This window comes from Antechinus flavipes, chromosome 1 (genome assembly GCF_016432865.1).
Source record: "Antechinus flavipes isolate AdamAnt ecotype Samford, QLD, Australia chromosome 1, AdamAnt_v2, whole genome shotgun sequence".
Classification (NCBI taxonomy): domain Eukaryota; kingdom Metazoa; phylum Chordata; class Mammalia; order Dasyuromorphia; family Dasyuridae; genus Antechinus; species Antechinus flavipes.
Window position 1 is genome coordinate 429,340,503 of NC_067398.1, and position 25,835 is coordinate 429,366,337.

A 25,835-nucleotide genomic window follows, 5' to 3' on the forward strand; every position below is an offset into this window, starting at 1 on the left:
GTGTATTATTTCAAATCAAGTTCCTAATGCTGATATCCAGCTTTAATGATAAACATCTACCAGATTTTTCCACAGACCCACTCAGATTTTAAATGTTTTCAGAGTAGACACCATATTATATAAAGTAACTAAATACACACACACACACACACACACACACACACACACACACACACACACACACAATTTTCCTTGCTCTGCCAGTGACTGGCTATATACAGATAACTTGCTTGCTCATTTCCTCATTTTTTTCATTTATAAATTGAGTAATTTGGGCTTTGAATATCTCTGAATTCTCTTCTAGTGATGATATTCTGTGATTCTATTTTTCCTTTCTTAGTAAGTTTCTTCTCAGATTCGTTTGCTTTTTTCCCCAAGTCCATTCTAGTAAGTGTTAATTGACGAAAGCAGCCAGATCTTATTGGAGCAGGAGTCTGGGAAGACTGAAGTTTAAATTTATTCCCAGAGACTTAGTAGCTGTGTGATCTTGAGCAAGTCACTTAATCTTTATCTGCCTCATTTTCCTTATCTGTAAAGTTGGGATAATAAATAGTACCTCCCTGCCAGTATCATTGTAAGGATTGAATTAGATAAAATCAATAATAATAAAACAATAATAAAATTGATATAAAAATATTATTATTATTATTATTACAAGCTGTTTTAACTAATGATAATAGAGCCTCTTTTTAAATCAAAAATACATCTATAAATTTCAGTGTCAGCTTCACAAAATGGGAATGAAACTAATATAGGTTAACATAGTTAAAATTAATCTTGTTATTTTTCAAGAGGCATATAGGTATTTATTTTGTTAGAGGTCAAATACAGTCCATCTTTGTGTTCTGTTCAGGCCTCTTATTGCTACAGTAGTCAGGAAACTTGGCCTGAAAAGACAGGAGGAAAGTGATACATCCCTGTGAAACTGAGCAGAAGCTGTGACTCACACCAAGAAAGGTTTCGAAGAATAGATTATAAGAATTCTTTTTCCCTCCTTCCCCTCTCTTCTGCTGATTTAAAATGATTGTTAGTGCTAAGTTTGTTCAGTTTACATTTGCTGAAAAGAATCTTGACTATTATAGGACACGTTTCTAAGAGCAATCAAACTCAATTAAGCACCAACCATAGTAACCTAAATGTGGTTTGGTATCAAGCATTATACAAAGAAAATTAAGTTTGTGTTTACCAAATATTTATTAAGTACCTACTATGAGCAACGGACTATGTAAGATTCCAGGAGAAATACAAGTATAGTTATGAGTGCATTATTAGATTTTTGGTTTAAACGTTTATGCCACAGAAATCAGCAAATGTCACAAATAAGGGTTTGATTTACTGTTTTGTTGATTGTCTAGAGTTAAAGTGAGAAAATGTGAATAATTAATGGAAGTTAAATATGTTCTGTGTATTTTTTTCCCTCCCCGGAGAATTAAGTTATTAAATATTTGCTAGCATATGCCTATGTCAATTCAAGCATGATATAAAAGAAAAATCTCTGAACCAGGTAATAAGGACCTGGGTTCGAATCCTATTTTCCAGGCGATGGATCAAGTAGACTTGTGTCACTGGATTATAGAAAAATAAGTTGCAGGAAGGACCCAATTTTCAAAGGGTTCTAAATACAAAACAGAACACTGAATATAATCCTACAGAGAGCCACTGTAGTTGAAGGGCAAATGTCTTGGTTAAGCCTATGTTTTTTGGAAGGTCATTTTAGGAAGAAAATGGATGAGGAACTGGAGAAGTGATATGAGTCATGGAGACCAACCAGAAAGCCGGTCTACCCCAGGGGAGTAGTTTTGTAAGTAGAGAAGAGAGATGTATATGAAAGAATATTATGAAGATTAGAACAACAGGACTTGGCAACAAATTGGATATGTAGAGTGAGTATATAAGTGCAGAGTCAAGAATGACAGTGATTATGAGGTTTCCCCAAAGTCCCTTCTAGCCCTTCTTCTCTCATCCTATAATGTTTCACATGGTGATCTCATCATTTCCTACAGTTTAAATTATCTCTGTGCAGATGACTCAGCTGTACTTGTCCAGTTCTAACCTCTCTCCCGACCCTCCAGTCTTTTATCTCCAACTGCCTTTTAGATATCTTAAGCACATCCTAAACTGAAATCATTATTTCCCCCTCAACCTCCTGCCCCTCCTCCCTTCTCTTTTCTCTGGTATCATTGAGGGTACCACCATCCTCCCAGTCATCCAGGCCTGTAATCTGGATCTCTTCTCTCACCTCTGTATCCAGGCACTTGTGAAATCATGTAATTTCTACCTTTCTAATGTCTCTTGTATATGCATCTTCTTCTCTGACACTGTCATCACCCTAGGTTAGGCCTCTTATCAGCTCACTCCTGGGCAGTTGCTATGGTCTCCTGGTTAGTTTTCCTAAAACACAGGCCTGGCAGTGTCATCCTCCTAGTTCAGCAAATTCCAGTGACTCCATGTTATCTCCAGGATTTATTTGTTTTTATTTTTATTTTTTTATTTATTTTTTATTTATTTATTTTTTTAAAATAACTTTTTATTGATAGAACGCATGCCAGGGTAATTTTTTACAGAATTATCCCTTGCATTCACTTCTGATACGATTTTTCCCCTCCCTCCCTCCACCCCTTCCCCCAGATGGCAAGCAGTCCTTTACATGTTGAATGGGTTGCAGTATATCCTAGATACAATATATGTGTGCAGAACCGAATGGTTTTCTTGTTGCACAGGGAGAATTGAATTCAGAAGGTATAAATAACCCGGGAAGAAAAACAAAAATGCAAGCAGTTTATATTCATTTCCCAGTGTTCTTTCTCTGGGTGTAGCTGTTTCTGTCCATCTTTGATCAATTAAGGCTCTCTTTATCGAAGAGACAGGATTTGTTTTTTAAAATCCTTCATGACACATTCCCTTCCTACCTATCCAGTCTCCTTATACTTCAACTCTCTTCCACGTACTCTTATCCAGTTACACTGTCCTCGTTGTTGTTCCTTCCACATAGATAACACTCTGTCTCCCAGCTGGCTTCTCTTCTAATACCTCCTGGCTTCCCTGATTTCCTTTAAGTCCCACCTAAAGTCCCACTTTCTGCAAGAAGCCTTTCCCAGACTTTCTTAATCTTAGTTCCTTTCCTCTTGGACTACTCCCGATTTAATTATCTATATCTGTTTTTTGTGTGTTATCTCTTCCTTTAAATTGTGAGCTCCTTGAGAACAGGGTCTATCTGTTACTTCTATTTTAAAGAGTTTTAAATACAAAGCAGAAGACTGAATATTTAATCCTGAAAGCAACCACTCTAGCTGAAGTAAGGGACTGTCTTAGGCCTTAATAAGGTCATTTTAGGAGGGAAGTGGCTAAGTGGAGTGAGAAGAAATGTGAGTCATAGAGACCAGCCACCAGAGGAGTAGTTTTGTAAGTAGAGAAGAAAGATGTATATGAGAGAATATTATGAAGGTTAGAACAACAGGACTTGGCAACAAGTTGGATAAGTAGAGTGAGTATAAGTGCAGAGGCAAGAATGACAGTGATTTATTGACTGACTGAAACTGTGAGTCTAATTGGTGGGGATGATAGTAATGCCTTTGACATTAATAAGGAAGTTTGGAAGAAGGGAGTAATTAGGGAAAAGATCATAAGTTCTGATTTTGGATATATTGAGTTTGAGATGCATATGAGATATATTTCAGATACTCAAAAGGAAAGTTAGTGATGTGAGGTTAGAAGTTAAGAAAGAGATAAGGGCTGGATATATGTATGGATCTTGGAATTGTTTGCATAGAGATAATAACTGAAACTTTGGGAGCTGATGAGATCACCTTATAGAATGGTACAATAAGAGAAGAAAGGATCCAAGATAGAAAAAAATTGTTGGGGGATACTTCAGATAATAACCTGGGTAGACATTCAGGAAAGAAGTCTGAGAAAGAATAGGAGGAGAATCAAGAAAGAAGAATGTCCTAGAAGTGGGTGATAAAGTATCTGAGGCTATAGGGAGATCAAGAAGAATGGGTATTAGAAAAAAACCACTAGATTTGGCAATTTTGATATTGTCAGTGACTTTCAGGAGAGTGGTTTCAGCTAAATAATGACATCAAAAGCCAGATTCTGTAGTGTTTTGAACCAAACAAGAAAAGAGAAATTGTAGACAATGAAAAACTGGAGAAGATAAGATTTATTATCCACATTTTATGGTCAGGAAACTGAGGCAAACATTAATTAAGTGACTTGCCCAGGGTTACACAATTATTTATTTATAAAATGTGTTCCCTATTACAATGTAAACTCCTTAAGGGGTAAGATTTTTACTTTTTTGAGAACCTCTAGTACTTAGTATAGTGTCTGGCATATAATTCTGTAAGTACTTAATAATTTGTATTGACTGTGGAAATTGTGGAAATTGTGACCTTTAACTTGTTGGACATTGTAAGGAGAAAGAAGTAATAGTTACTTGATAAAATTTGTATATAAAGATGAAAAATTATTAAGGAATCATGGTAAAGGAATTGTCTACAGTATCAGAAAGAGAAAGAAGTTTGTACAAAGAATTGTTATTTATTTCTCTAGGAGAAATTGAGGTTTTAGTTAAAGTGAAGAGTTGAATGGTAGAGTGTCCATCCCTCTATAACAATTCCCAGTTACATGTAAAATGATTTTTTAATTTCATTTAACATTTTTTTTCAGTTCCAAATTTTTTCCCTCCCATTCTTCTCTTCCCTATTCTTGAGGTGGCAAGTATTTTTATATAGATTATACATATGCAGTATGACATATTTCCATATCAGTCATGTTGTGAAAGAAGATGCAAAGAAATAACGCAAAAATAAATAGAAAAATAGTATATTTTGATCTGCATTCTGATACCTTCAGTTTTTCTCTGAATGTGGATAGCATTTTTCATCATGAATCCTTTGGAACTGTCTTAGATCATTATATTGCTTAGGATAGGTAAGCTATTCAAAGTTGATTATTTTATATTATTGCTGTTACTGTATAAGTATTCTGCTTCTGTTCAGTTCACTTTGCATTAGTTAGTTGTCTTTTATAGGTTTTTCTGAAATCATCTTGCTAATCATTTCTTATATCCCAATAGCATTCCATTACAATCATGTATTACAATTTGTTCACTTGTTCTCCAATTGATGGACACTCCCTCGATTTCCAATTCCTTGCCAACACAAAAAGAGCTACTGTACAGGCATAGTGGTATTCCTGGATCAGAGCAGAAGTGTAGTTTTATAGCCCTTTGAGCATAGTTCCAAATTGTTCTACAAAGTTATTAGAACAGTTCACAACTCCATCAATAATGCACAGTGTTTTAATTTCCCATATACCCTTCAGCACATCTCATTTTCCTTTTCTGCCATATTAGCCAATTTGGTGTAAAGTGGTACCTCAGTTGTCTTAATTTGCATTTTTCTAATCAATAGAGCATCTTTTTTCATATATAGATAACTTTACTTTCTTCATCTGAAAACTTCCTGATCATGTCCATTGACCCTTTATCAATTGGAAAATGACATTCTTATAAATTTGACTTCATTTTCTCTATATTTGAGAAATGAGGCCTTGATAGAGACATTTGTTATCTAGTTTCCCCCTAGCTTTCTGCTTTCCTTCTAATCTTGCTTGCATTGGTTTTGTTTGTACAAAACAGCTTAAATTTAATATAATCAAAATTACCCATTTTGCTTTTTTGTAATGCTGTCTATCTCTTATTTGGTCAGAAATTCTTTCTTGATCTGACAGGTAAACTATTACTATTACTATTAATTTTTGTAAACTATTTCTTGGTCTCCTAATTTATTTATACTTTCACCCTTTATGTCTAAATCAGATACCCATTTTGATATTATCTTGGTATATGGTGTAAGATGTTGGTTTATATATATAGTTTCTGCCATAATTTTTGAATTTGTCCAACAGTTTTTGTCAATAGTGAGTTCTTGCTGCCAAAGCTTGGATCTTTGGGTTTATTAAACACTAGACTATTGGGATCATTTACTTCTGTGTATTATATACCTAATCTGTTCCATTGATCCACCACTTTATTTCTTAGGTAGCACAAAATAGTTTTGATAATTTCATACAGTTAAGCCATGCTGACAGAAAAGAGTGTTTAAGTGTTTAAGAAAAAGGCATAAATTAAGAATATAGATCAGGGATTCCAAAGCTTGGACTATGCTGATAGTGATAGGGGAATCAAAGATAGACCTATAGTCTAGAAGATAATAGATCTTAGAGATTTGTTGAGAGCTGGAAGGGACAGATTGCAATCCTATACTATTGTATGCAGAGTATACGAAGAAAATCTGCCTCCTAAGCTGCACTTAAAAGTTTTTCAAGATAAATTCTTAGATTTCTTTTGAGTAGGGTGTCTTGGAACTTCAATTCTTATCATGTTGAATTTTGAAATCTGGCCGTGTTAGGAAGGAATTAAATAGAAATAAAGGTACTTATGTTAGACCAGTGATACCATTAAAAATATGAAGTAACTGGGAAGAAAAGCTTCTTGGGGAAAAAAAAGGGATGTTAATTAAGTAATTAAAAGAAAAATAAGAACATTTATAGTACCAGAATATTTGAGCCCATCTTGCTTTACAAGTCAGATCAATTTAAATGTGTTTTGTGTTTATGTACACTTAGGAGAGGAAACAAGTTAATGCCATGAATCTCATTTGGTAAGGCAGGTGGAACTCATTCAGAAAGAACAATTAACTTTAAATTTTCCTCCCTTCCTTTTTTCCTTCCCTCTTCTCCCAACTTTTCCTTTTTCTTTCCTTCCTATCTGGGTATTAATCCACTGAACTCATCTTGGAAAATAGCAGGGCTGCCTGCTAAATCAAACTGGGAATGACATTTCTCATTGTGTCTATGACTGTTTCATCATCATCATCATAAGCAAATATTTACTGAAAAGGGAACTTTTCTGCCTAGGGAGAGTATGCCTTATTGTGCCTGCTGTCTTTGAACAACACTTTGTGGCTTATCAGACCCAAACTTCTAAAAACTCTTCCAGGATTCTGTCACTACAGATATCTCATTTAGTTCTACATCCTCCCAACCATTCCAGTAACATGTTAATAAAGACATTTTATTGAAACATAATCCCCACCTGCTTGAGATTATAGTCTCATTATGGCAGGCAGAGAGAGTCTTGTTTCTGTCTTCAAAAACCTTCCTTTGAATGGTTTGTTTTTTTTTTTTTTTTTTTTGGAAGAATGAAAATGTGTGAGGAAGGGAGATCATGATACTGTCTAGGTATTGTATAGTGCGATATGCTTTTTCTTTCTTACACAACTGGAATGGTGAGAAAACAGGAAGCTGAGGTAGTGAGAAAGGGTACTGGGTGAAGGAGAAGAAGAGGCACATTTGTTGTTAGGGGCAACTAAAGGTAGTAAAAAAAAAAGTAGGTCATAAGTAGGATTATGCTAATAAGTTATATAAAATGAAATCAACTCCTCCTTTAACTCTTGGATTCATGCCCTTTGGCAAAGTGTGAAGGCTTTCTCTCCTCCCCTCCCCCCAGCCACCTTGCATGCTATTTATAGCACAGTACTATTTTCTGTGATGCAAGTGTGACTTCAAAAATAGATGAGCCTTGTAATAGCTTTAGCTAAGGGCTATTCTAGCTCAGTCTGGCAATATTTCTATCATGAATCTTATTTTAAAAAATCATTGTCGCTTATCTCTTTTAGAAACTTGATTTTGTTTTAGAAAAAAAAACTACATAAGATTCTTGTGGTTTGTGAAGCAACTAAAAATGTATTAGACAGATTTGTAATTTGGATAGAGTTCTTTTGGAGCTTCTTTTCAAATACACTTCAAATACACACTGATGACATCACTGTGCAGGACTAATTAAAAGTCTGATATTAGTACAAATACATAAATGCATATATGCATGTGTATATTTTATAAATATGTGGAATAGGTTTGGTTGCATTGCCATGGTGCCTTCATTTCAGATATCACCTCATATATTAGCTGTGTGAACATATAGGTAATCACTTAACTCCTCATCAGATTGTAAGATTGTTAGGAAGATCAAATGAGACAAAATAACATAAAGTTTTCAAAGCCCATATGAGCTATTATAGTTATTGTTGTTAATTATTTTAAATAACCTCACTAAGATCTTTAGCAAAGCTGTAAATTAGGTAATACTTATCATCAGTGTCATTTCTTCTGTTTTCTCATTATCCTTGAGTACTCCTAATTTTTGCAGGCTGGCCTGCTAGGTACCATTACCCTCTATCCTTTGCCCTCTTCCTTCAGTCTTATACAAGTCTCCATATTCTTGATTGCTGCTAATATTAGCTTAGTATTAATTCAAGTACCTGATTATAAATTGGTCAGGTAAAGAAATGTAGACTAGAGCCCAATTTCTTAAATTGGTGTGTGAATCCCATATGAGGTCTTATAATTGAATATGTGGATTGTGATTTATTATTAGTAAGTGCTTGATTTGTTTATTTTAAATACCTATATACCTGGGGGTCGTGTAAAAATTTCTCTTGGGGTGGTAAAGGAATCCCAAGTGGAAAAAGTTTCACAAGCTCTAGGCTAGAAAATAGATCAGTTGATTTGTATCTGCTTGAGATAAGTTGTTGCAACATATTCATGAAAGATTCACTGTCAGTAGGGAGGGTGCATAGTATGGGACTCTGGACAGTAGGGTACTTAAGAAGATTTCAGATCAATATAAGGAAAGGTTTCTACCTTTTTAGTATTATATAAATACTTCAATGAGTTCTTTCCAACTGTAGTGAGTTCCCCATTAAAGAATCTATTCATTCATTCATTTATTCATTCATTTATCTATCTTTTTATTTACTTACTCATTTATCTCTTTATTTTTGAGGAGTTTATATTTGCAGAGTTGAGTTGACTACTTGAGAGGAATATATATATTTTGGAGCCATGTTGGGGAAAGAACACTATATCAGACAGATGATCTTTAAGGCCTTTCACATCATCTCTGGTTGGATCTATGTTTTTAAATTCTTTCCCTTTCTTCTCTCCCCTCCTCACCTTATTTAAAGTCTTTTCCTAATAACAACCTAGTTAAAGTAAGGAGTAAATTGAGTAAATTGAGACCCAATCAAATAAATAACTACAAATTAAGCAACAGCCTTTATACTATTTACTTAACTATATAAGGGTTGTGCTTTTAAATTATTATTTATATATGTTTATATATTTATATTATATATATAATATATTTACACATTAAATATATATTTATTTCTCTCATTTTACAGTTCAGGAAACTGAGGCAGAATTTGAATCTAGGACTTCCTGACTTTAGGCCGGTGCTATATTTATTTCCCAACCTAGCTTCCTGTAAACTTTAGGAAACTTAAAGAAGACTTTAAAAAATTCACAGGATTTAGATATGAAAGAAATCTTTGAAATATTATGGTTCAACTTTGTCACATTTTAGAGATAATGAGTCTTGGGCCTAAGAAAGACAAATGATATAAGGGTTCTCAGGTCTAATGGTGTCTAAGAGAGCAGGGATAGTTTGAAATAAGCATGATGTTATCCCATTGTTTAACCAACTAAATTAAAACTCAGTTCTTAGTATAATGAGAAAATATTTTAAAAGTCTAAACACTGATTGATTGCTCTTTCCTGTCATTTTGTTATTGTTGCTATTGTTTTCAAAAGTCTCTAGAACATATTTCATATCTTGTTTGGATTACAGAAAGGGGAGAAGAAAATGGGCTATATGTTGGAGACAGAGCAGTAGATTTCAACATCTAGTATTACCATCATATAAAAAGAGCAATTATAATTCACATTTACATGGTACTTTTTTTTTTTTTAAATAACAGCCCTGCAAGGTTCAGGATATAATTATTTCTTTTTATAAAATTTACCAATAATGAAACTTAAATCCTAAAGATAAGGTAAATTTCAGAGCAGACACCAGTTCTATGATGTCAGTTCTCACACATTCACTTGGAGACTTTCTAAAAAGAATTACGAGGATGATCAGAAAAGCACAGTATTCAGTCCCAAAATTACTTAAGAAATAGGGTCACAAACTGGACATTGGATTTAAATTAAATAAGATATTTTACAGTAGCGTTTGAATTATACCTCTGATCCATTCAATTATTAAATACTTGCTATCTGCAAAAGTATGGTTGTAGGTGCTGAGGAACAAAAAATTAGACCAGGCCTCTGCCTCTAGAAAACCCATTGTCTAGGTAAGAGATAGACATATATCTGATGAATGTACGAATGAATGTACGGATAGCTAGACAAATGGAGAGAGACTATAAATCTTAAGAAGAGTACAAAGTACTCTTAAGTTGAGATGAGAAGAGGATCACGACTTACAGTTTTATCCCTAACACAGGGGAAAAGAGGAGAGAGATCCACTAAAAATTAAATGAGTGGTAACATTATGAGCCTAAGAAAACATTTACTTATTCCTTGTACTTTTTTCAATTGCTTCCAAGCTTCAGAATTTGAAAAGATAAGGAAATGTTCCAATCTCATATATGTGACAAAACATAACTTTTTTATATTAACCAAAAATGAAGCACAATAGAGTGAAATTTTACCAATCAATTTAATTTTCGGTACCTGTGAAAATTCATTGGAAATAATATTATTTCCAGGCTACTGATGTCTTTAATACTAAAAAGAACCTTGGCTACACTAATTGGAAAGGCAGATTATACTTTTTTAATAGTTCTAATTGTTATGTTTTTCCTTAGGTCAAGATAAATTTGTTGCTTTGCAATTATTATATATCATACCTAGTACTGCCTTTGAGGGTCAAGGTAAACAAGCCCCATTCTTCTTCCATCAGATAGTCCTTTGATCATTTGGAGATGCCTGTCCTTTGTACACCACCACCCCTGCCCAACACGGCTTCTCTTTCCCAAGTTCTTCAAAGGATTCTCTATGATAGAAATTCAGGTTGTAGCTAATAGGTGTCTCAGGCAAGATGCAACAAAAAAACATGTTTCTGATGCCTAAAGAAGCCACAGTCAGCAGTGGCCACACTCTCTCTCAAGGCACTCATCCCACTCCACTCCCCTGAACTTCTTTAAAGTTTATGCTTTCTAACCTATAGTTATTTATTTGATTAGGCCTCAACTTCCCCTCACTTTATCAGGTTGTTGTCAGGGAAAGACTTTTAAAAAGTAAGGGCTTACATACATGTGAATTGTTAGAAGTATAACCTGATGTAGTAGAAAATACTGAGTATAGAATTAGAAGTCCTGTGTTCAAATCCCTGTTTTAACCTTTGTAAGGTACCTAATTTTCCTGATTAGATTTTCCTTACATTTAAAATTATGATATAGTGGATAAAGTATTGGGCCTGGAGTCAGGAAAACTCATCTTCCTGAGTTCAAATCTAATTTCAGACGCTTACTAGCTGTATGAATCTAGGCATGCTACTTAATATTTGTCTGAAATTCCTCATTTATAAAATGAACTGGAAAAGGAAATAGCAAGCCACTCCAGTGTGTCTGCCAAGAAAACCCTAAACGAGGTAACAAAAAGTCAGGTATGACTGAACAATAACAATAATATCTAAAGTCAGCTAGATCAGAGGTTCTTAAGCCTTTTTTTGAATACATAGACTTCTTTGGCAGGCTGAACCTATAGGTTTCTTTTCAGAATTATGTTTCTAAATTAATAAAATTATAACATAATTTTACAAAGGAAACAACTTCTACTGAAATAGTTATTAATTTTTTTTAAACAGTTCACACAGTAGATCTGACCATTCCAGAGAGCAATTTGGAACTATGCCAAAAGAGTTATCAAACTGTGCATACCCTTTGATCTAGCAGTGTTTCTCATGGGCCTATATCCCAAAGAGATTTTAAAGGAAGGAAAGAGACCTACATGTGCAAAAATATTTGTAGTGACAAGAAACTGGAAATTGAGTGGATTCCCATCAGTTGGAGAATGAGTGAATATGGTATATGAATGTTATGGAATATTATTGTTCTGTAAGAAACAACCAGCAGGATGATTTCAGAGAGTCCTGGAGAGACTTACATGAACTGATGCTGAGTGAAATAAACAGAACCAGGAGATCATTATACACGGCAACAATAAGACTATATGATGATCAATTCTAATGGATGTGGTTCTCTTCAACAATAAGATGATTCAAACCAATTCCAATGATCTTGTGATGAAGAGAGCCAGCTGCACTCAGAGAGAGGACAGTAAGAACAGAGTGTGGTTCACAGCATAGCAGTTTCACTCTTTTTGTTGTTGTTTGTATTTTATTTTCTTCAGTTTCATTTGATTTTTTCTTGTGCAGCAAGATAATTATATAAATATGTATGCATATATTGGATTTAACATATATTTTTATCATGTTTAACATATATTCTACTACTTGCCATCTAGGAAGGAGGGTGAGGAAAGGGGGTGGAATTGAAACACAAGGTTTTGCAGAAGTTAATGTTGAAGAATTATCCATGCATAGGTTTTGAAAAACAAAAAACTTTAATTAAAAAAAAATAATTCACAGAACCCAGGTTAAGATTCCCTCATCTACATGATTTTCTAAAGTCCCTACTGACTCTTAAGTCTGGGAGCGTATCATTGTTATTGATGTAATGGGAATTAGGAAGATAGCTGGATATTTGAATCTTTTGTCTCTATTGCTCATAGGATCAAAAATGATTTAAAAAAATACGTAATGCTTTGTAAAATTTAAAGCAGCTTTCTTTGCTCCATAACTACTTTAACATTATAAGTGAATAGGAAAAAACCTTCCAGTTTACAATTATTATTTTTCATTTGTCTATTCTATTTTAAAATAGATATAGGTAACCAGATTGTGAAACCAACTTTTTTCCTTGTAAAGCTGACTTTTCCACTTAACAATAACAAATAGTTATTTGTTACAAATAACAAGTAGTTATTTGTAAGGTTGAAGTAGACCTCCTATAAAATATTTCAGATAAAGTAGATTTCTTTTCCATATGCTGTTTTAAACTTTTATTTATAGCTTTCACATCTTTGCCAAATTCAGTAGACTTTTTATTAATTAGCATCAGTTCCTGAGGTTTGTACTAAGAGTTTAAACCTGAATAGAAGGGACAATCAACTTTTTCCACCTTTCTTTTAAATCTTACCATTAAATATTTGTTCCGGATAGTACGGTATCTTATGTGATAAATTGGGCATCTTAAAAATGATCTGTGTGTTAATCTGGAGGGTTCTTTTGCAGTTTTAAATACTGACAACTAAAAAGGAAACAATTCTTTTTTTAGAAGAAGGGCCTCAGAACTACTCTTGTTATTTGAATCTTCAGTGATAGAAAGTACTAATGGCAGGTCTGGTGTTTATTGTACCCAGAAAGGATTAGTTTTTAATTAGTACAAATACTTTCACTAGTACATCCCATATTAAGGATTAAGGAGATACTTTTGGAAAGAAGAAAATTGCTTTCATTTCGGTGACAGAGTAGGGAACAGGAAAAGAGGAAAACACAGACCTTGTACTGTACAATCATTCTTGGCAAGGTAATGAGGTTATTGACCTTTAAGGTTTTTTGATCTAGATTTGTTATCCACCAAGTCCAAACTATTTTGTGGTTTATTTTTGAAGGTTACTTTAACCTGGTTTAGAAAGAAACTCCTATTTGAAGGTTACATTTAAATAGACATCTAAAATTTAATATTATGAAGAACCGAATCTTCTGTTTTCCCTCCCTCAGTGGTACTACTGCCTTATCACCACTACCATGAACAAAACAAAATAAAAATAATAAATTTATGAAATATCTACTGTGGGCCAGGTACTGTGCTAATCACAGTAAAATTAATAATAACAATATTAATTAATAATAATATTCTAGTCCCTAATTGCAAGAAGCTTACAATCTAAAGGACAAGAAAACATTTACAACTCTGTTTTTAATAAACCACTTTTCTCATTTGCTCTGAATGGTTCCCTTTATGTAGTCTGTAGGAAATGTCAACTTTCAGACTCATTTTAGCAATGCTGTCAAATGACTTACTCATTTCACCACTCTTATTTCTTATTATTCTCTTATTCTGAAGTGTAGTTAAAGCTACTAGAAGAGACCTTTGAAGTTATGCGGGCTAATCCATTCATTTCACTTGTAAGGAAACAAAACCTTTCTAACAAAGCAGATTAGATTTCAAGATGATGAATTCCAGAGGACATGCCAAATTTTTTGGCTGTCTTGAAATTTTATTATGAGTACATTGTTAGAAATCTATTTCAGTTTAAAAGAGAAAGAGAGATTAAATGTTACTGTTATACATCCTTTCCATTTTCTGTCCTTTTGCCTTGGTTGTCTGTCCTTGGAATAGTCCTCCTTCCCTTCTTTCCATGGCTTCCTTTGAGACTCATTTGAAGCTGTCTTTTGAAGGAAGCCTATTCATACTGTTGCCTTCTCCTTTGAGGCAACTTTCTACCCACTTTCTATATATCTGATTATTTGCATGTACATTCCCTCCATTTAGGATGTAAAAAGCTTGAGGATGGAAACTCTTTCCTTTTTAAAAAATTTCTGTAGCACTTAGCACAATTCCTGGCAAATGAGCAAAAGTTCAATAAAGGTTAAACTGTAGAATACTTGCTGGTGAAAAGAAGATCTTTGAACTTTGTAAGGAAAAGGAACTAAGAACACTTTGAGTTCTTGGAGCTTTTTTTTTTTGCTCGGAGAACCCAACACTTGTGAGATTGGAGGGAGGGAAGAAGGTAGTGAAAGAGGGGAGGGAGAAAGAGTGTGTGTGTGTTTGCTGGTTAGGGTCTCTTGAATATTCAAAGAAAGGCCAGAGTTTGTGTCTGTTAAAAACTGCAGGGCAGTGAAGAATTTATCTTTTTCTCTTCCTAGATTCCTAGGTAGAATGAAAGTAGTTTTTTGGACAAGATCAAGATAAAGTGTTTGAATGTGAGTTTCCTGAAGAAAAGATGTTTTTCTATTAAGAATTGTCACAGTGTGACAGTGGTAACATCTCCCTGAAAAATAAAACTAAATTCTAGAGCTTAATTTCTTAAACTGTGTATGGGGTCTTGTATGTGAGGGATCACAAAATTATGATTTATTATCAGTGAATGTTTGATTTGTATACCTTTTTTAAAAGATTGAAAGATTTCTTGGTTGAAAAGGAATTGAGTAGAAAAAGTTTAAGCACTGTCCTAGTGATTCAACATTCTGGAGAACAATTTGAAACTATACTCAAAGAGCTATCAAACTGTGCATACCCTTTGGTCCAGTTGAGTTTCTACTGGGCTTGTATCCCAAAGAGATCTTAAAAGAGAGAAAGGGACTCACACATGCAAAAATGTTTGTGGCAGCCCTTTTTGTAGTAGCAAGAAACTGGAAACTGAGTAGATGCCCATCAGTTGGAGAATGGCTGAATAAATTATGGTATATGAATGTTATGGAATATTATTGTTCTATAAGAAACAATCAGCAGGATGATTTCAGAGAGACCTGGAGAGACTTAAATGAACTGATGCTGAGTGACATGAACAGAACCAGGAGATCTTCATACATGGCAATAGCAAGATTATATGAAAATCAATTCTGATGGATGTGTCTCTTTTCAACAGTGAGATGATTGAGACCAGTTCCAATGGTCTTGTGATGAAGAGAGCCATCTGCACCCAGAGAGAGGACTGTAGGAACTGAGTGTGGATCACAACATAGCATTTTTACTTTTTGTTGTTGTTTGCTTGTAATTAGTTTTTCTAATTTTTTTGTTTTTTGATTTGATTTTTCTTGTGCAGCATGATAATGATGTTGGAATCCTAGTGTTAACTCAACTTGAAACAAGGTGATATAACTCAAGGGAGATGTTAGAATCCTAGTGTTAACTCAATGTAATTGATACAATGCTTGTGTTCACACCTTTACTCATTGGAGTTAACACAGTTTGGGAAATTTCAGGGTTTGGTATAAGATATCCAAATTCATACCTCCCTTGAAGCTCTTAGGGCCAGAGAGCACACTGGAAGATAACCCATAATCCCATTCTCTGATATATAAGAAGAAAGCAGAGGCCCAGTTAGGGGAGTTCTGCTGAATTTAGATTGAGTGAATTCACTCAAGTTCAGCCAGAAGCCCTCTCTGAGTGAGGAGTTTTACTTTGGAACATTGACTGGGGTTGGAGAGGAGCACTCTAGGAGATTGAGATCCAGAAGCCTTCTCTCAGAGGCAAGACAGATTCAACTTGATGCTGGCTCTGGAGGCTGAAGAAAGCAGAGGCAGAAGCAAAGGACAAAGCTGCAAGAGCTCTTAGAACCAAGCAGAGAGATAGGCCTCAACTAACGGGGCTATACTGGAAGGAGAAAATAAACATTTGCATTTTATCACCTGGCTGTGTTTTGAGGTGATTAATACTTTTAACTGCAATTAAGGCTGCCTCCAGAAAACCTCCCCGAGAAACCTGCTCTCACCCAGAGAGAACCATTATTATATTATTTTAAAGAAGAACAAAAACTCCAACAATATGTGTAGAAGAATTGTACATGTTTAACATATCCGATTATTTGCTATCTAGCAGTGGGAGTAGGGGGAGGGAAAAATTTGGAACACAAGGTTTTGCAAGGGTGAATGTTGAAAATTATCTATGCATATGTTTTGAAAGTTACAAGCTTTAATTAAAAAAAAAGACCTAGCAAATAAAAAAAAGAAGCCCTGTTCTAAAGGACACTTTATCTTTTTTTTTTTTTAATAGCTTTTTATTGACAGAAAATATGGAAGAGTAATTTTTCAGCATTGACTCTTACAATCACTTCTGTTCCAACTTCTTCCTTCCTTCCCTCCACCCCCTCCCCTGGAAGGCAGGCAGTCTCATACATGTTAAACATGTTAAAGTATATCTTAAATACAATATATGTGTACATATTTATACAGTTCTTTTGTTGCACAAGAAAAATTCAGATTTAGAAAGGTAAAAATAATAATCTGGGAAGAAAAACTAAAATGTAAGCAGTCTACACTCATTTCCCAGTGTTCTTCAGCTGTGTGTAACTGGTTCTGTTCATAACTGATAATTGGAACTGAATTGGATACTCTAATTGCTGAAGATAGCCACTTCCATCAGATTTGATCCTCATACAGTATTGTTGTTAAGGTGTATAATGATCTTCTGGTTTTGCTCCTTTCATTTGGCATCAGTTCATACAAGTCTTTCCAAGACTTTCTGTATACATCCTGCTACTCATTTCTTACAGAACAATAATATTTCATAACATTCATATATCATAATTTACTCAGCCATTCTCCAACTGATGGGCATCCATTCAATTTCCAGTTTCTAGCCATTACGAAAAGGGCTGCCACAAGGACTCTTTTATCTTTGTGGTATTTTTGGTAATATGGTATTACTCATAGTAATTTGTACTTGTTTAGGAAAAGTATTGCTCTGTTGTTTCACATATGAAATTTCACCATTTAGATTATTAGCTTCTTGAGAACAGAACACAAATCTTATGTTTCTTTGGTATCTTTTTTCCATTCCATTCCTTCCAGGTTCTCTGTCCTAGACAGACAGATAATTGAGTCCATGTTGTTGACTGACTGAGATAGGACATGGTTTTTCATTGAACTAAAGTTGACGTGGATCTATGTCCCCTTTTTTTCAAAATATGAAGAAAACATGGTAGAAGAAGATTAAAAAATAACTAATACCTTTGCTCTTAACCTTGCTCTCTCATGTCTGATGGTAGTAGTTGTCATTTTGAGCAGACGCTGCTTTTTTTTTTTTTTTTTTTAAACAAATTATTGAGTTTTAGCTAAATATCCTGCGGTTCTTATTACCTATTTTTCCCTCTGCATTCATTATTATTGTTATAAGGTTTAAAGTAAATGTTTCCAGGTGCTCTGAGTAATCATACAAAGATAATTGCTATCGGATTTTGCTAATGCAGACATTTAGATGTTATATTATATGATTTTCAGTCTGTTGGTGGGATGAGTCCATGACAAAACTGTTTCTGAAGATATGAGCAATCCTCAGATGTAATACTTATCATTTAATGGTTCATAAATCATAAATCTTGAGAAAGATATTAAGATTACATCCTTTTGCCCTTGGTTCTCCTTAATCTCTCATTCACTGACATTCTGTTTAAATTGATGGTTCAGAATCCAGGACCCTCTATTTGGTACAGAGATCATCCTGTGTTATTCCCAATATCTTCCAAGATGTCATTTTTTTTTTAATGTGCATCTTTAATAAAGAATTTCAACAACTTTTCTATTTTAGTAATTTCTCTGGGAGGATGATGGGATGGGTTGACGGATAGGTGGTTTCCAAGAGTGAATTTGTCATTAAAAGTTAGAGGTCTTAGATCCATTACTTTGAGTCTGGAATCTTTCGTCTTGCCCCTCTTTTTGCCTATTTTGGACAGTTTTCACTATTTGTATTGTTTAAGGAAATGAAGATATTTTGAATTCCTACATAATAGAAAAACATCATTTTAGCAATTGGAATTCAAAACTTTTAGCAGAACTACTAAGGAGAATTGAGTGATTTCTTTTCCTGACTGTAATACTCTGGAAATACTAACCAAGTAGTGAAAAAAGCCTATAAAGAAAAAGAAAGATTAATTTCTTTCTTGAATTGAATAATTCAATTCAAATTGAATAATTGGGGTCAAGGACAAAGGGGAATGCTGTTGCATAAAATAGAAAACTTAAAACAACTCACAACTCTTTTATATCATATTTTTCTTTTGGCCTACAAAAGGATAATTTCTATCATAACAAACATTTATGGAATCCTTTCCGTCAATAAGACTCTATGCTATGCATTGAATATGTGAAAAAATATAAGATATAGTCTCTTATTTTTTGAATTTGTAAAATAATTCACAGGAAGTTCCAGAATTTTGTTATGAGAGTTATTGTATTTCCTAGTACAAAAAGAGGGATTTTTGATCTCTGAATACGTATTGGAAATCTCTATTTTAGAACAACTATACTATTTTTCATCTCAACACTATCCTGCCCACCCTCAACTTTGTGGCAACCTTCCTTCCCCAACTTCATTTAGGAAATGATTGTCAAACAACACAGTAATTTTTTATCTATATTATGCCAAATTCTTTGGAAACAAAGAAGATATAAAGCCCTTATCCTATCCTCAGTATATAGTACAATCTTTTCAAAACTTAAAATGATTTTATTTTGTATTTAAATTTCTTTTTTATAAACTTATGTCCCCAAAAACATAATCTATCATTTTATTAAAAGGGAAAATAAAAATCTAGTTTATTTCAAGTGTCTTTTTGATTGTTATACCAATTATATTATTTGCAGAGATTGGGAAGGGGGATTATTTTGGTTGTAATTAGGAAATTTCATTTACTTCTATAAATCTTGGCCTTAATTAAAGACTTCTTGGGTTTGGTTTTGGTAAGATGCAAGTTAATAACTTCCAGTAAGCCGGGTCTAGAGAACTTTAGGTTGATACCCTAAGTATTTTCTAAGTAATTTTATCTAGCTTGTGGATTATCCATGTCTATTGTTTCCTTTTGCTATCAACACCTGGTCATCTCATTGGTCATTAGTACCTGTATTAGAAAATAGTAAATTGTGTTCAGAGTCAAGGAAAAACATATAAACTTTTTCAATTTTTCAAAATCCCAATCGACATTTTGAAGAGTGAAAAATTATTTGCTAATATGATTTGGGGGTTATTCAAAGTTTTCAACTAGCCTTTCAGACCCTGTTATAGTAGCCTAAAATGAACTGAAACAACCATTTTACATGTAGATGTGGTGGTGTGGTAATTTAAATTGTACCATTTTGAGTAACAGTTTAAAAAAAAAATCAAGCAAATAATTAGATGAAATTAGTGAATGATATAAACTAAGCTAGTAAAATAGTCATATAATAAATATCATGTAGGTCAGGAAACTAAGTGGCATCACGAAAGGAGCATGGAGATGGAAGACTTGAGTTTGAATTGTGCCTGGGACACTTACTGATGGAGGTTAGACCTTGGGCAAATTATTTAACATCTTCTGGCTGCTCACTTTTTTCATCTATAAAATAGAGGCAATAACAACACTTATGTCAAGAGTTATTGCGAGCCCTTTGTAAAATTTAAGCTCTGTTAGTTAATGTTATTATTAGTAATACTATTTCTATAGCACTTTAAGCTTTACAAAGTGCTTTTCTTATTCAGTCTGGAATGTTATTGATGGCTACATATGAGAGTTTAAAAATTACATCCAGGAAACTTAATATTCCATCATCTTCTAGTGAGTGCTTATAAGATATGGGCACAGTACAGGCAGCCCCTGCTCAAATTTTTGAATGACCCATCCATATGAATAGCTGCTGCCCTCCCCTCTGTTATGATGGAATTCTCCCAGGATGAGCATTTCTTATTATATCATTCTTTTCTTTTGATTTCCTCTGCCTCAGAAACTCTTTTCTCACTTTATTGTAGTGTTACAGAAGATTCACAAAATTGAAGAACCCCTTTTTTTCCTGTCTATACTGTTTCTCTAGGTTCCTATGGCAGAAATTGCCCCACCTCCTTTCTCTTTCAAGTTCATATACATCTAGAGTTATTTGGACCTTGAGATTCATGGCTCGAGGGGCCTTTATTTCTAGATTTTAATTTGACAAAGATTTCAGGGGAATTAGAGAGATTCATTGCTTAGGGTATCTTCTGGTGAGATTTGTACATTAGGGTTAAATAGACATTTGTAATCTAGCTTGGAAACTTAACCATATGTTACAATCTATTTTAACTTTGGAAAAACAGCTTCCAAATTGCATATGACCCATTTTCAACTGAACTTTTATGGCAGTTTTAAAAAACAAACATGATATATTTATCCCATATCATCAAGACACTATAGTATAGTATCCTGCACATAATAAATATTGAATAGATATTTGTTAAATTGAATTGAATTGAACTTTTTAAATATCACCTGTGAAAAGGACAGGCTGACCATATCAGAAAATTGCATTGAACCAAGAATATATGGGAAATTGGTGTGTAGTTTAGTTCTCAAAACCAGTTAAGAGAAAAAGCAGGAACTATTAAAAGATTAAATGATAACAAATATTTTGATTTGTATATTTTTTCTTTTTTCAGTATAATGTGCTTTAATTTCTTCTAAGCTGGTACACTATCAATAACACTTTGTTTTGTGAAATGTTTTGGAAAAATGAGGATTTACTGTGACATAATAGGCAACATTTTGTTTAAACTGGGCTCCTGGAAGGACGGTGGCTGTGAGAATATTTAGCTGGTGCTGCTTTCAAATTTTGTGGTGTGTCTATGCCTTTTGAAGTTCTGGGCCTTGTGGATAATGCATTTTCTCATATTCCTGGTCAAGATTGTACTTCAGGTGGTGAAAGACATATAAACTTTCTAGATTTTATTGTGTGATGAGAATTAAAGACTTGTTCCTTAAAAATTGAACTTTAAGGATAATTCTTTTCCCCTCCTCCACTCCCCAAACTTTTATAGATTTAGGATCCTCCTATTCCTTAAGATAAGAGCTGATCCTACTCTTCATTTCCATTGTGGTCCAAACACTAATATTATAACAGCAAACATCTATTCAGCACTGAGAATTGTGGGGATCATGGGAAGAACTTGGGCCTTAAAGTTAAAAAATCTTGGCTTTAGTCCCCAATTCTAATTTTTACCTGGCTGTGTCAACTTAGGCAAATCACTTAACTTCTCTGAAAGTATTTTCTCTTTTGTGAAACCAGGATAAGAATACTTTGTGTACTTTACTTAAACCATGATGTACTTTACTTAAACCATGATGCACTTTATAACTATGAACCACTATTATGAGCACAGTCCTAAGCTAGCCATTGAGGAAGGAAATACTACCAAGCTAAATGTGATTCCTCCTGCCTACACATTTATATGTGTGTGTGTGTGTGTGTGTGTGTGTGTGTGTGTGTGTGTGTGCTCATGCTCATAAAGTTACAGAATGAACAATACTTAGAAATAGATGGATAATAATTATTTGAAAAATTATTTCTGCTTGAACAAGAGACAATTACTTGGGAGATCTATGACAGGAGAATTCCTGGGTAAAATGAAGCAGGAAGATTCTGTGTGCAGGAACCTTTAAGCGTAGACTGTAGGCTGGCAAAGAGGTCATCCTATTCATGAAAAATGGCACAAACTATTTTAATAAGAATGTAAGTAATCCTTTTTGGTGTCTGGAAAGGATTTTTGAAGATTCCAATTCTATTATCTAACACATAGGTAATCTTTTTGCTTTAGGATCATTTACAAATTTGATAAGTATAGTGTCTCTGTATTCATCCAAGTTTTGATCAAAATGCCTCGTTGCTCCAACCAATTGTTGTAATAATACCTCCAACCCAATATATCTAAACTTGATTTTGCCAACTTTACCATGTTTCTAAAACCTTATCCTGTAATCATAGGATATTAGAGCTGGGAGGGGTCTTGGTATTTATTTAATAAGACTCCCTCATTTTATAATAAAGAAATGGAGTCTCAGAGAAGGGAAATAACTCACACAGCTAAATAAATAGAGGAAAAGCAGCATTTGATCCAGGATTTCTTATAGCATTGTATAATGATGTCTTATACTCCTGACTTTGTTCTTGCTATTACTGATACTACCACTCTTTTCTTTTAAAACCTCATTCTTGCTTTTTCCATCTTTCTCATTGGCCACTGAAAGGACCTAGGCCAAGTCCCATTTGGTCATTGTTTAGGTCCTAATTGACTCAGATTGAATGTAGATAGCAGTCATTTCTGTTTTGGCCAGAAACCCTGAGGGTCTTTCCCTCCCAGATTCCTTCCCTCCCTCCTTACTTATTTATATTTGTTTATACTTATTAAAATATGTTTTATTTTATCTTATTTTATTTTTGGACTGATTGAAAGAGAAGATTCTTTGCCTCAATGCTACCTATCCTTAATCACTGAATAAATGCATCTTCAGTCAAACTGAGACCTGTTCAAGATCTTAGCTTAAAAAGGCTGAGGTCTCCTATTTTATCCAGGTCCATCTCCAGTCACCTTGATCTATATTTCACCACTGGATTCAGATGATTCTGAAGGGAAAAGTTAGAAGGCAACCTTGCACAGCCATCCCTCACTTCAATCCAGTTTACTTGCATGTCATGACATTACCTCCCTGATGTCATGGTCCTTTTTGAGAAGGAGGTACAAACAACTGCCAACCCTAAGTAAAATTATTATTACCTCTTATCTGGGCTATAGGAAAAAGTAGTTTTCTAAATACCTCGTCTTTCCCTCTGACTCCAGTCCATACTACATGTCCAGGTTGTGGAATTCATTTCTAGATTGTCTGACGTACCTTTCTGTTAACTCTACATTGGTCATGCTATTGAGAGAAACAGATTTCATCTCTAATTTAAAATATGAAGACTTTAGGAATGAATTACGAGGCTTGTTTATTCCATTATGGTAATTTAAGATCATAAGAAACATTTATTTATAATGTTACTGAGTCAAGTGTTGAGGGTTTTGTTGGGGGGGGAGGTCAAGTAAATGAATAAAGAGAAGTAGGGAGTATTTGGGGCCATGCATGAGTATATTAATAAAAGTTATGCCATATTTAACATGTATGGGACTACCTGCCATCTAGGGGAGGGGGTAGAAGGAAGGAAGGGAAAACTTGAAACAGAAGTTTTTGCAAGGGTCAGTGTTGAAAAATTACCCATGCATATGTTTTGTATATAAAAAGCTATAATAATAAAAAAAGTTATGCCAATTTCATTTCCCTTTTTTTGACACGATTACTTAGACTTGATAGACTTAAGAAATATTAGAGATTCAATTAATAATATTGGATTTCACCAAATATTTGGCAAAGACTTAGAAACCACATTTGTGGACATGTGAAGAAAGATACAGGTAACAATACAGTTAATTATGATTGGAACTAATTGAATGACAAAAGCATATGAAGCACTGTTATAATGTTTAGCTTGTTTTAAGCATAATAGAAAATAAAATTGTCCCTAAAATCCATTTAACCTTGTCTTCAGCTTTTTGGAGCTTATTAATTTCTGAGTTCAGTCACAATTGCTCCAAGTCCTTAGAAAAATTCTCAATACCTCTGCTACCCCGAAACTATCTTTAATAAATACCAACCTCTTGGTTGTTGAGGCAAAATTCAGTTTCCTGGAACACTTGGGTATAAAAACCACAGATTGGATTATCATATCTCTGGAGAGACAAGTTTCATGAGGGAAGTTGAGGAAAGCTGACTTTTTCTTGGGATTTCCCTCAGCTTAGTTTCTCTACTCTGAGTTGCTTAAAAGTCAATAACTTTCCTTGACAGTTCTCATCATTACCATAGTTCTGTCCCTTACTCTATGATTTTTCCAGCTTTTCTAATGTGACCCTATCCTCACAAATGTTATTGTGTTAACTCAGATATTTGTCTCTGGTAGAGTAACTTAGAGCTCTTCCTCTTCAGTGTTTTTTATCCCTGACTTGAATTAATTGAGACTCTTATTGCCTTTCACATGGACTATTACAATTGCATTCCTATCTTATGGTCTATCCTTTCTTCATTCTATCCTCTACTCAACTGATGAAATAACCTTTTTTTTTTTTTTTTTTATAAATAGCCTTTTATTTTTCAAAATACATTCAAAGATGGTTTTCAACATTCACCCTTGCTAAACCTTGTGTCCCAATTTTTTCCCTCTTTCCCCAAGACAGCAAATAATCCAATATAGATTAAACATGTGCAACTCTTCTAAACATATTTCTACATTTATCATGCTGTGCAAGAAAAATCAGATCAAAAGGGGAAAAAAATGAAAAAGAAAAAAAAAAACAAGCAAACAAACAACCACAAAGGAAAAATACTGTACTATGATCCACATTCAATCTCCATAGCTCTCTCTCTAGATGTGGATGATTCTTTCCATCACAAGTCTATTAGAATTGTTTAAATCACCTCATTGTTGAAAAGAGCTAAATTTGGGGCAGCTAGATGGTGTAGTTCAGGGGTCCTCAAACTACAGTCCACACGCCAGATGCAGCAGCTGAGGATGTTTATCCCCCTCACCCAGGGCTATGATATTTCTTTATTTAAAGGCCCACAAAAGAAAATTTTTGTTTTTTACTATAGTCCGGCCCTCCAACAGTCTGAGGGACAGTGAACTGGCCCCCTATTTAAAAAGTTTGAGGACTACACCAGCCCTGAAGTTAGAAGACTTGAGTTCAAATTTGGCCTCAGACACTTAACAGTTCCTAGCTGGGTGACCCTGGGCAAATCGCTTAACCCAAAATTGCAAGGATTTTTATTCTGAGTATACATAATTTGGTTGAGAATGGCTAATGGAATCTGATTTCTGAAAGCTTCTACTAAGACCTATAAATATTTGGAACAAAATTGCTGTCTCTCTCTCTTCCTTGATTATCCCGAAGATAACTGGGCTAAGGGGAATGTAATTTGGGCTGATATTTAAATTGGATAATCTTGTCTTAGTGCACTGGACAAATTTAAAAGTTTACTCTCCAGCTTAAATCATCTTTTGGTAAGGAGTTCTTCCTAGGCTGTATAGATATTAATTTAGTTCAAATAGCAGGAATTATCCTTCCTACTTTCATTTGGCAGAAATTAGCAGTCATTCTATAGAACCTATTGATTCTAGTTTGATCCTTTGTTTTGACTTGGTAAGGAGCTGATCTGAAAGTGCCTCTGGATATTGAATAGAACTAAGGCCCTTAGAATGAAGGCCCGGTTTTGTATCTCACTTGCTTTAAAGGTTTTTGAACAAATCCTCTGCCTCACATCTTGTGAACCTCAGTTTCTCCCATCTGATAAGCTAAGAGAATGCCTGCCAGCTAACTGCATTTTGC

The 25,835-nt window shown here is 34.1% G+C and overlaps 1 protein-coding gene across 1 annotated transcript in view; it reads left to right on the plus strand.

The window, feature by feature from the left end:
- PHLPP1 (PH domain and leucine rich repeat protein phosphatase 1) overlaps positions 1 to 25,835 on the plus strand; it is a 296,309-nt gene that overhangs the window by 75,742 nt on the left and 194,732 nt on the right. The window lies entirely within an intron of this gene.